We start from the raw sequence: 12,743 nt of genomic DNA, 5'->3' as shown, positions 1-12,743 counted from the left end.
CTCAGGACCTCAGGGAAAGCAATCAGTGCTCTTAACTGCTGAGCCATCTTTCCAGCCCTGGAAAAAGGATCCTTAAGGCCCAAGACTGTATAGACCTGATGGTCTGGTGGGAGTAGGCTGAACAAAGTATACAGATTTGGAACAATAGGACAAATGGTTCAAGTCCATTTTTTCACCCCCTGGAGATCCTAGACTGGCTGATAATCTGAGGATTTATGGACAGGCAGGAAGGGCAGATTCCAAGATGACTAGCCCAGGGTGAGACTGCTAGCTTCTAATAGCATCTTGATATTGGGAGCAATCTCCAGCCTTTTTGTTCATGAGATATTGCCGGACCCTTATGGGGGTGGCTGTAAGTCAAGAAACTAACTGGTGGGTGATGGCTGTCAAGCCTGGAGAATCTGCCTTAGCCCATACCTTAGGACACTGTTGTTGCAAGTCCTGGAGCAGGGTCCCTAGGTCTGGGTCTGTCTCTGTTGTGGAGTCAGGGGGAGCTAGAGGATGTTCTTCAGACAGAGGGGCAGTTAAGCTGAGTTGACAGTGGGTGCAAAGGAAAGTTTAGTTTCTTGAGGCATAAAGGTGGTGATGGTGTTAGGAGCAGAAACCCAAAACAGCCCAAGCAGTCACGAGAGTCCAGCAAAGCAAGTTCTTTATTTGAATTAGACAGCCAAAACTGACCTGTCAGGGACAACAGCACAGATTCAGGAGCTGACTGAGTCTAAGAACGTTCACCTTAGTATTTAATCGGATTACAAAAATGCATTGTGGGACTGGAGAGATGGCTCAGAGGTTAAGAGCACTGACTGCTTGCTCTTCCAGAGGTCCTGAGTTCAAATCCCAGCAACCAGGTGGTGGCTTACAACCATCTGTAATAAGATCTGATGCCCTCTTCTGGTGTGTCTGAAGACAGCTACAGTGTACTTACATATAATAAATGAATAAATCTTTACAAAAAAAATGCATTGTACTCGGGCTACTTCTGATTGATTGATCGGAACAGATGCAGGAGCTGGACTCTGACCCCAAGCCAGAATGCTACAGACTTTTAAGCTTCCAAACCACAGACATCTGTGCCAAGTTATCCCACCAATCAGGATTTAGGAATAGGGGACTTCCTTAGGAGCATGTCTCTGTAGTACATTTATCCTGTTCCCATTGGTTGGATTTAGGGCAACTTGCTTAACATACAGGTCTTAACTGGCCAATCAGGTTGTCAGTTACCCACATAATGTCTTTCTCTGCCAAGCATGTTACCCAGGGAGGTCTTGGGAACTTAAAGTTTATTTAACCCCTATTCAAAATGGAAGTTTTATTCAAAATGGTTTCTGGTTGGTCCCTTCTTACAGCGGTCCCTGATTTTCAAAGATCTGTGCCCGCGGGGGAAAGGGCAGTCTAGGGCCACTGCAAAGGACCTGCTTGTGGCCCAGGCTGACTGTTCGTGCAGGTGTGAGGTGATTGCCCTTAATGGTTGGTGTCCATGGCTCCCCAGACTGGCATCTTTTTATTGGCAACTGGACTTTTTGTTTGTTCGTTTTTGAGGCTTTCTCCATTGGCCGTGAACAGTGTGGCCAGTAGCGCACACAGAGTGAGTTGACCAGAAAGCAGCCAGCATAACCCCTTTCCAAGCTCGGTTATTATAAGGCAGTCCTTTGGGGATGCCTTGATGAACTGAAAGGTATTCATCCCTGCAAAGCCCTTTCGCTTTTGGAGATTTTGGGCATGTCCGGAGCTGACTGAGGAAACAAAAACCAAATTTAACAGCCTAGCGTTTTCCAGAGATCGAAGGAGATATAAATTCTGAAAGCTCCTTTTAATCATGAGAAATGCCACCAGAAGACTCTTCTGAACCCTGAAGAACCTCTTAAACAGATTAGCGGTTTTTTTGAGCTACACCTGAATTCTAGTCATTAGGTACTGGTGAAAAGTGTCCAGGACCTGGGGACTTGTGTACGTACTGGGTCCGAATCACGATGCTTGGATGAGAAAGCTGCTTCAAAGGCATTCACACCAGTGACTGAGGCTAAAAGCTTTTCTTGCCTCGACTCCCAGCACTCAGGAGTTGCTAGCTAGCAGTCCTGCCAGGTCGGGCGATGGGTATGGAAGACAGATTGCAGGAGGCTTGGGACAAAGTTAAAATAGGCTATTCGAGTCTGGGTCTTCTAGTTATGCGGATCTGAAGCAGACTAGGAAAGGGCGATGACCATGATGGGGCGATGCCTCCTGTGACAAAAACAGAGGCCGGTATCTGAGTCCGGGGCATGGCAGGCCCTCAAGAGAAAGCTAAAGGTGGTGAAGGAAGTGCACGAAGTTGGAGAAACTGGATAATGCCACCAGGCATAATAACAGCCACAGGGGAGTGTGGGGGGGACAAAGAGCGTAGATCACGAGAAGCGTTTGAAGTAGGAATGGGGTGCGGATGTGGACAGGGTGAGGTGGGACTGGATGGAGGAGTCTGAGGTTGAGGTGGGGGGAAGAATCTGGAAGAGGTGAGGGAGATGGATTGTAGACAAAGGGAAGGGAGACCAGTAGAAAGTCCTTGGCCTCTGAAGGCGGCAGAACAGGCAGCGGGAGGCTGGTGACAGGGAGCCTACCCGTCAGCACCAGAGCGGCACGGCGTGTGTCCCCCATCCCCACCAGCCCTTCTACAAGATCCTCCGACCTCCTCGCAGGAGGAGGAGTTCCGCACCAGGAATGGGAGTGGGCAGAGGCTCATGCGAGCTCAGCTTCAAGTTCCGGGGACCTTGCCATGTGAAACAGGTCCGGGCTCGGGGCCCGACCACGGCCTCAGAGCCACCCAACATTGTCGATCCCAGGTCCCGAGGGGCGCAGGGGGAGGAGTCGGGGCTATGGATCCAGGACCTAGAAATTTCCGGTCCAGGAGACAAAAGGAGACATTTCAAGCCGGAGGGAGAAGAGGGGGAGCCTACTGGTAACAACAGTGTAGAGAGCGCCACCTACTGTCAGAATCCTGAAAAACTAGCAGAGTTTCAATCAGAGTCAAGGCCCAGCAGGCACAAGAAAAACAAAACAAAACAAAACAAAACAAAACAAAACAAAAAAACAAACAAACAAAAAAAAAACGATCCCCGTAGACCAAACTTGTTTTTCAAGCATTTAATCATTCACACAGTTGTCCATCCTTTCATTCGAACAAAATCGAAACCATATCTCTCCTCAGAGGCAGACTCAGAATACACGGTCTCCACTATTGGGGATCCAACTTCGTGGGAAGGACTGGGAAGAAATTGGTCAGAAATTTTCTTCCCAAAGCAGATTTTCTTAGCGTATCCCCCTATCCAGAAGACTCCCCCACTAGGGCTATCCCTTTTATCCAGAAGGCTCTCGGGAGGGGCTCATCCTTCTCAGCCAGAGCCAAAATACAGAACCAGAACTGAATTGTCTCACCTCCGAGGAGTGTCAGAAACACAGAAGCCACTCCAAACCTCTCCAGACTAGGAGAGGAACCTTGGAATGCTTGTCGGGATACCCCCACCTGTGGCCTTTCTAGGGCCAGGAAGGCCAGGAGCTAGGCTGAGTCCCACAGAGCGTGGAGGATCTCAACCGGGGTCTCCAAATGAAAGGATAGTTACTTCCACACTAGATAGTTACTGGCAGTCAGGCTGATATAGCCAATTAAAAGTTCTGAGTCCTTTTTAATGGCCAGACCGAGACCAGGCTTGTCCTCTGGTAAGAAAACTTCTGGTGTCTAGGCTCAGGGGCACAGCATTTTTAAAGACAAAACCACAATTACATCAGTGCTTAGGCGGGTGTTACATTAGCGAGGGATTTGGAGTGGCCTAGTAACGTCTGCTTTCTTTGTAAGGCTCAGCAACATCTTCCAGACACCACGTATTGTGTTTTGACCACAGTCAATGTTATGCGCCATCCAAGGAGCCTCGACAAGGTGAGTGTGACTATTGGGGGTGGACAGCTGAGAGTGACCCTGCAGGCGCACAGACCAGGACAGGAAGGTTCCTGAGTCATTTTACACACTGCTCATTACCATGTTTCCATCAGTGTTGGAGGTTTGTGGGGGGTCTCTACCTGATTCTGGGCTGGGTCTGGGATAGAATTCACCCTCGGATTGCAGGCATGGTGCTTAAGGTGGCCCTCAGCCTGAAGAGCTGCCCTCCCATGGCTAAGTGAGTCCCCTGGCAATAAGGCCAAGGCCATGGGGCAACTTGCTTCCCTTTTCCCAGATTCAGAGATCCTCTAAAAGAAACAGCTGAGAACAGAAAAAGCTTTGAATATATAAGTAACTAGATCAAAACATGTAGGAAAGGAGGGAGGAAAGAACACAAACATACACACACAAACACGGGGGCTAGAGAGATGGTTCAATTCCCAGCACCTGCATGGCAGCTCACACCTGTCTGTAACTCCAGTCCCAGGGGATCTGATACGGCCATACAGATATACATGCAGTCAAGTCACCAATGGACATAAATAAAAACAAAAAAAGAAAAAAATCAAACCTACAAACATAAGTATACACATGTATAAACACAAACAAAAATATACACATGCACAGACAAAAATCTACACATAACTAGTACACATAACTATACAATGTACACATATGCATAAAAATATATGCATGTACACACACATAAACACACATAAATATATACATGCACAAAAATATAAAAGGTACACGTGTACACATTATATACATGTACACAGAATAAGCATATATGTGTATGTGTGAACACATTTGTAGATCTATGTTATATATGTGAATAGTTTGTGTGCATGGATGTATAGTTGTGTGCATATTTCTCACACATGTATATTTATGTGTGTGCATATATGTGAGTACACATGTAGTAAATGTATGTGTATGTATATATGTATGTGGAATAATTATAATGTGCACATGCATACACATATGTATCTTTGTGTGTACATGTATATTTTTACTTATGGACATGTGTTTATATGTTGTATGTTTATGTGTCTGTGTGGTGATTTAAATAAGAATGGAGCCGGAGGTTCATATATTTCAATGTTTCGTTACCAGGAAGTGGAAGTTTTGAAAGGATTAGAAGGATTAGGAGTGTGGCCTTGTGGGAGGAAGTGTGTCACTAGAGGTGGGCTTTGAGGTTTCAAAAGCCCATGCCAGGACTCTCCCTCTCCCTCTCCCTCTCCCCCTTCCCCTCTCCCTTCCCCCTCCCCCTCCCCCTCCCTCTCCCTCTCCCTCATCTATGGATCAGTACCTGCTTTTCAGCTACTGCTTCAGTGACACCATGCTCCCTTCTATGATGATAATGGATTAAGGCTCTGAAACTGTAAACAATCCCCAAATAAATGCTTTTGCCTTATAAGACTTGCCTTGATTGTGGTGTCTCTTCACAGCAATAAAACAGTAAATAGGACAGTGTACACTCATATGCTATTCATATGTTTACATGTATGTATTCACTTTGTACATGTGAATATTTAAGGTGAGTACATGTATGTACATGTGTGCATTTATGTGTGCATATGTGTATATTTATATGTGTGTATATTTGGAGGTGTGTATTTAAAATTTTTTACCAATGTGTACATATATACATACAATGTGTATGTGTGTACTTATGTTGTGTATATGCATAAAATGTGCATATTTATATGTGTACATGTATCTTTATGCATGTACATATGTAAGTTTACGTATATACATACATATATTCACTTTATGTGCTTATGTATGTTTATTTGTGTGTATATGCTTATATTTATGTATACACATGTGTATATATTTTGTATGTATTTTAAATATATATGCACACATATATTTATGTGTGTGCATACTGCATATCTCTACATGTGTGTTTATGTCTGTTTACTTACATGTACATTTGTATGTTTATTTGTGTGTACATGTGTATACTCATATATATCATGTATACATTCATGTGTGTCATATGTATTTCATGTATATGCATATATATTCATGTTTGTACACATTTATGTTTGTGTATACATGTGGATAATTATGCATGTACATGTATATATTTTGTGAATATGTACATATATATAGTTATGTGAATATACATGTGAGTATTTGTAAATATTTATGTGTGTATATGTGTGTGTCTGTGTATACATTTGTATGCTAATGTGTGTATACATGTGTGTGCATATATATTTATGTGTGTTCATATATTGTGTATTTTTGTATGTGTACATATGTTTGTGTGTATGTATATATGTATGCATATGTACATGTGTGTGGATTATATTTTTGTGTGTACATGTATATGCTTATGCCTGTGTTCTTATGTATGTTTGTTTGTAAACATGTATATATTTATGTGTGTGCATATGCATATTTATTTTTGTACATATGTATATGTACATGTATACATGTGTGTACATGTATATGTTTAGTGTGTATGTATAATCATTACTATATTTTCTAGAGATAAAAATAATATTTTATATATATAAAGTTTCAATATGGGCTGGAGAGATGACTCAGTGGTAAAGAGCACTGACTGCTCTTCCACAGGTCCTGAGTTCAAATCCCAGCAACCACATGATGGTTCACAACCATCTGTAATGGGATCCGATGCCCTCTTCTGATGTGTCTGAAGACAGCTACTTTTATATAATAAATAAATAAATCTTTTTTATTTCAATATAAGCAGGGCGTTTTACTTCATAAATTTTCTCTTTTTATACTTTCCTCTTGAAGCCAGAAGTTGTTCAATCTGCCGGTTATTCACCCCGCTGAGTGCACTTAGTGAGTTCCCTAATTCAGATTTCCTGTGAACTGATGGCTACATCTAATGTGTCCCACTCTGCTTTACTCCAGAGATGGGGTAGCGAAGACCACTTCCTTCACAGTCCGTCTTCTGTTCTGTCGGGTTTTAAGTTGTTATTAACTATTAATGAGAGTTACTGAGCTCCAGGAACTCATTAGGGATTACACAACTTTGATGGTTTTCTTTCTAGGCTAGGTATTTATGACAAACATAAGTAGGTGTCATTCATTCATTCCCACAGTAGCTGTCATTCATTCACTCATCAGTGCTTTGTCAATATCTTGTTAGTAAGCCCTTGGTTAAAGCGTTTTCTTGTAGAGGTCACTTAGGAAATGTCTACACAGACAACTTAGGTCCCTGAGTCTTTGTGTGCTCACACGGGCTTTGAACAGCCTCTTACCTTAAAGACAGTTTTAGCAAATGCCATACTGGCATTTTTCTGCTATTGGGTATTTTAAATGTACTCAAATGCCTTCTCGAAAAAGGGAGTTATTATAACAGCCTGATGATAATCCGAATTCTTAGGATTGGTTGCAAGGACCCACGTAGTAGAAGGGCAGAACTAACTCCCACAAGCAGTTGCCTGACCTCCGCATGTATGCTGTGGCACATGCACACACATACGCTACACTCCAAAATTTTAATTTATTAATTTAAATTTAAAGCTTATTTTTTAATAGTTTTCCTGGGACCTATAGTCAACATCTTAGTGTTACACATAGTGTAACACAAGGCACTCTGGGAGATTATGCAAAACCTTTCTTATTTCTTCTCCACCTCTTCCATGGTGCTTTTATGGTCATGCAAGCCACATGTTTCATATCATGTGTATGTACACACAAACACAAACTCATGATCACTACCTTATCAATCTGTCTTTCAAACAAGATAGTCACAAATGAGATATAGTATGACTCTCTTTCTAAGACTCACACTAACGGGCTGCACACTGGATTGAGGGGGCCAAAGGCTTATTCTATTGCACATATGTGTCTTTCTGCGTGGGTGTAAATGTCTGTGGGTGCAGATGCCCACCGAGGCCAGGAGCATCAGATCCCTCTGGAGCTGGACCTGTAGGCAGTTGTGAGCATCCTGACATGTGTGCTGGGATTTGAATCCAGGACTTCAATAAAAACCAGTGCATAGGTAACTACTGAGAAGCTTTCTATACTTTCTCATATTTATCTACAGTTTATATTTGCTAGTGGGTAATCATAGGCTTAAAATGTCCTCAACCCTACTTTTTTTGGGGGGGGGTCTTTTTTTCGGAGCTGGGGACCGAACCCAGGGCCTTGCGCTTCCTAGGCAAGCGCTCTACCACTGAGCTAAATCCCCAGCCCCTCAACCCTACTTTTAATAAAGGTTCTTTAAATGCTTCTAGCCCACCACCCACCAGAGGTGGTGGAAAAGAAAGTTCTTAGGATATGGGGAAGCAGACCTGTTTAGAAACTGCTCTTTGGAGCAAATCCCATCTGCATTGTCAGGAAAACAGCAGTTCAGTTCCCAGGAATCATCAGCGGCAGCTCATCCACTCGCAAACACTTCACAAATACACCAGCAGACTAGCTCGGTAGTGTCGGGATAGCAAGCAGGAGTCAGCAGAGGTGGCACGACCCAGGAGAGACAGCCAGGCCTCTGCTGAATCAACACTAGTTAGCAGGAGGAACTGGGACCACCAGGGAAGCCAGGAGAAGGTCTTTGCCTTGCTTCTCTCAGCGAAGAGAAGATCAGTGAAGATGAGAGACCAAGGAGCGTTGCAAAGCTAGCTGTGCAAGCAAGCCAAACGTCTGTCACTGTCAGTTGGGTCCTATTTTACTCCTCCAAACGTCACGTGTCCTCTTACTTCACCATGTGTCTTGCCTCAGCACATGAGCCCGTCTTAACAAAACTCCACATGCGTCTGTATCAGCTGACATCACTTTGCCAATTGTCCTGAGTCCACAGAGACAGCAAGAAGTCACAGGAACCTCTCGAGAAGCTTTCGGTGTGTTTCTCTCTATGGAGTCAGGACAACACATGTAAGGTGAACCAATTCATGCGTGTCATTAGCAAAGAATCCTTCACCACACATCTTTTTATGTGCTTACTTTAGCAAAACATCCTTTCACCTGTGTCTGCTTCAGGAAAACACTCCTTCACATGTTTGCCCCAGCAAAACACCATCCCACACAACCCACTTTCCAAGAAACCAGAAGTTTCCACTTCAGGTAATGGTAAAAATAACAGCTTGTTTCTTCATCTGGATCCAACTCACTGTCTGCCAGCCTTTCGTTTTGCCAAGAGAATTCTTTCAGTATTGTTAGTGAAGCAGCCTACTGCCAGTTCTTATTTTATCCATCGAAATATGTCTCAGTTTCTTCCTCACTTGAAAGGACAGTTTTGGTGGGCATAGATATCTGAGTCGGTGTTGTTTTCTTTTCTTATTTCAGCATTTTTTCCCTTTAAACATCACAGGCCACTGCATTCCCCCACCATGGGAGACACCAACTGAGGGGATTTAAACATGAACAGCTTCTTTTGATCCTCCAGGATTCTCTTGGTCTTTAGCTTTCACAGTTAGATGATGATTCTAAGCATAAATCTCTGAGACTGTTGTTCTATTTCCTGGGTTGAGCTTGTTGGATTCACAACTAATGGTTTCATCGAATTCAGAAAGTTTCTGGGAGTGATGCACTCCTTTTAATTACAGCACTCTGGAGGCAGAAGCAGGTGGATCTCTGTTAGCTCAAGGCTAGCTTGGTCTACAGTGAGAGCTCCAGGACACAGAGAAACCCTGCCTCAGGAAAGAAAAAACAAGCAAAAGAAGAGGAGGAGGAGGAAGAGAAGGAGCAGGAGGAGGAGGAAGAAGAAGAGCAGGAGGAGGAAGAGGAGGGAGAAGAAGGAGCGGAAGGAGAAGAAGGAGAGGAAGGAGAGGAAGAAAGAAAAAGAAAGAAGAAAGAAAGAAAGAAAGAAAGAAAGAGAGAAAGAAAGAAAGAGAGAAAGAAAGGAAGGAAGGAAGGAAGGAAGGAAGGAAGGAAGGAAGGAAGGAAGGAAGGAAGGAAGGAAGAAAGAAAACCAGTTTTAGTTCTCATTTCCTGCTTTCATGCTTTCATTCAGAAACAGCGGGCATGCTAACATTTCTACATGTCTGTGTGGCCTTGTATACTTCAATAATATGTTTGTGCTTTTCAAATACCCCCTTGGATATCTTTCTTAACTTTTCCTTTAACTTTCAAGATGAGAGGCCAAACCTACTCCATCTTGGGACTGCCCTCCATCTTGAAAGAAAAAAAAAAAAAGCCTCAGAACTTGACTTTGCATCTGAACCCAAGCTGCACCCAAGTACTAGGAGAACCCCATGGCTTATCCTTGGCCTGCACCCCAGAGTTACTCCCTAGTTACTTCCTAGTAACAGTCAATCAAAGATTAGTCTCGTTGTTTCAGATGTACTTTCAACCGTTTGTGATTGTTCTCGGTCTTGCTTCAGAGCACCCACCTGTCAGCTTACAGCAGTCATTCTACTAGATGCCTGCCAGGCTGGACACCCCCTCACTTGCTCCCGTTTTCCTATAAAACCCTGTCCCAAAGAAGGTTCAGGACTACTTCACCAAACCATCCTTGGGTTGGCCATGAGTAGGCCCAAACTCAAGTTTGTAGTCGAGACCCTAATGTGATTACCTCAGACTTAGCAACTGGGCAGAGCCTTGCAGTTTCTTCTGGATTGAACTGCCATTGCTGATTTGTGAATGCTGTTTGTGAGTGGATCAAGCTGCTGCTGCTGCTGGTGGTGGTGGTGATGAGGGTGATGATGATGATGGTGATGATTCTAGTAAACCGAACTGTGAATATTCTGACAATCCAGATTGAATTCGCTCCAAAGAATTATTTTTAAACAGGTCCACATCCTCCTTTGCCCTATTAACCTTTCCTTTCCACTACCTCTGGTGAGTGGTGGGCTAGAAGGGAGGCATTTAAAAACCCTAATTAAAGTAGGTTTTGGAAAATATAAGCCATGGGTTCAGTCAACCATCCCTGTCTGACTGAGATCAGTGTTTGTGTGGACTGGGGGCAACTCTTGGACCACAACAGAAGTCAGACACACCTAATTGTGGGCTCACTTTAAATTGGGACCAATAAAAATGACCAGGGTTGTACTTCTCAGAGCTCTCCAGACACAGTGCGAGCCGCAGGCACTCACACTAAACTTTTCACAATGTTGAGCATACATGCAGGGAGGAAGCATTTGAGCACAATGCTGACGTCTTTCTGAGCTTGGCTAGTCCAATACTCTTCTTTCTTAGCAGGATCCTTTTGGTGTTTAGGTCAGATTGCCTCAAAAGGGCCTCACTTTATCCCCACGTGAAGATAATGGTGCTCTACAAAGAAATGCCGGAGTCATGGCCTGGTATAAAAGACCGGTACTGAGAGCCATTTTGACAGACAAATCGTGATTTTATGGTCTCTAATGGTGGATATATGAAAAGGTCCTAGCAAATGGATCCCTGCTTAGTAACCACCACTGAGTTCTGCTCCTCAGTCCCAATTGTGACTGTTGAAGCTAAAGCTGGGTCTTGCAACCACAATCATTGTTATCTGACCACGTAGATATCTAGAACCTTGTTAGTCTGCTTTGCAAGGTAAGATAAACTCCATGGCTCCAGTATTCATTCTAATGACTCTCAAACCACAGTCCTTGACACACTTGCCCTTGGTCGGCAGCGCCTGCTCGCTACAAATGTATCTTGCTTACAAGCAGATATTCTGAGGTGTGTATTTCTTACAGTCCCCCCAACAGCAAGAATGATCTGCATGATATGTCATTTACATTAAAGTTGATCCTTTCATATATCAATCACAAGCATGAGTTTGTTCTTTCTAGATAAAACGAATGGAAGGGGAAGAAAGAAAGGCAATTCTTTTTTATTCCACCAGGGGGCATCATGACAATTTTCATTTTCAAAAGAAACTGTAATGGGCCAGCTAAAAAGTTTTCGAAATTGGAACATTGAAATAAATGGACAAAATTAAAGCAGGAGTATCTTGACCATCGATTCAGTTGTGACTTTAAAATTCCTATGGAGTGATTCATTTTGCTGAGAATATGCTAATCTCTCAGAGACACAATGTTGGCAAGTCAAAAACTTAAAACTTATATGACCAATGGGTAATAACCATTCATTGTTATCATCCCTCAGGTCTCAATCTAAACAGGATTTTCCTCCCTTTTTCAGAACTCATGTTAGGATTCTACAATACTTCCTAAAGGACGATAGTTTACTAGAGATCATAACTTCCAAAAGAGTGATGTGCTAACAGGATGCCCTATGGAGCCCTGTCCATAGGTGTTGTAGCAGAGGTGACATGGCACACAGGGACTTCTAGAGCTCTGGCACTCATTCATTCATTCATTGTAAGGACCAGTTACACATTAGTTTCCCAGGATCTAGGATCATAGTGGTATGAGAAATACTGGGGTTTGCCTTAATGGAACTTGACATGTAAAAGAAGACCCACGCAGGCAGATAAAACCATATACATTTTCCCGTTGAGAAGTTGGTAGGAAGCTGTAGGATGATGTCATTATGCAGGTGAAGGCAGGTACAAGACAGAACGAGGCCTGTCATTGGACGAGAAGGAAGGATGGACGAGAGAAAAGTTTTAGAGAAGAGGAGGAGGAGGAGGAGGAGGAGGAGGGCAGCAGAGAGAACATGGAGGCAGACGTTAAGATTCCTCTCTGCACATTTACAGGTTGTTATGAATATTCTTAAGGGATAGATGTGTACAGGATTTTGTGTATGTAGATGAGCAAACTGTATGTTACCTAGGTGGGCAACTATATCTTATCAATTGGATCAGAGGTTATTGTGTTGTGTGTTCTTTCATGTGGCGATTTAATTGAATTCAAGAGAGTGTGTGGTGGCTGGAGACACTGGGCTGCCAGGGAATTGGGATGTGTATGTCTGGCATGGTGGCAACCTGCCTCGGGAACTGGATGGGTAGGAGATTGTTGCC

General features: G+C 43.4%; 1 long non-coding RNA gene across 2 annotated transcripts in view; it reads right to left on the bottom strand.

The window, feature by feature from the left end:
• The window catches only part of LOC148004862 (uncharacterized), a 33,562-nt gene that overhangs the window by 16,774 nt on the left and 4,045 nt on the right, over positions 1-12,743 (bottom strand). The window lies entirely within an intron of this gene.

The sequence above is a fragment of the Rattus norvegicus genome, chromosome 7, assembly GCF_021556685.1.
Source record: "Rattus norvegicus strain SHRSP/BbbUtx chromosome 7, alternate assembly SHRSP_T2T, whole genome shotgun sequence".
NCBI lineage: Eukaryota > Metazoa > Chordata > Mammalia > Rodentia > Muridae > Rattus > Rattus norvegicus.
This window is presented reverse-complemented; position numbering and strand designations above follow the sequence as displayed.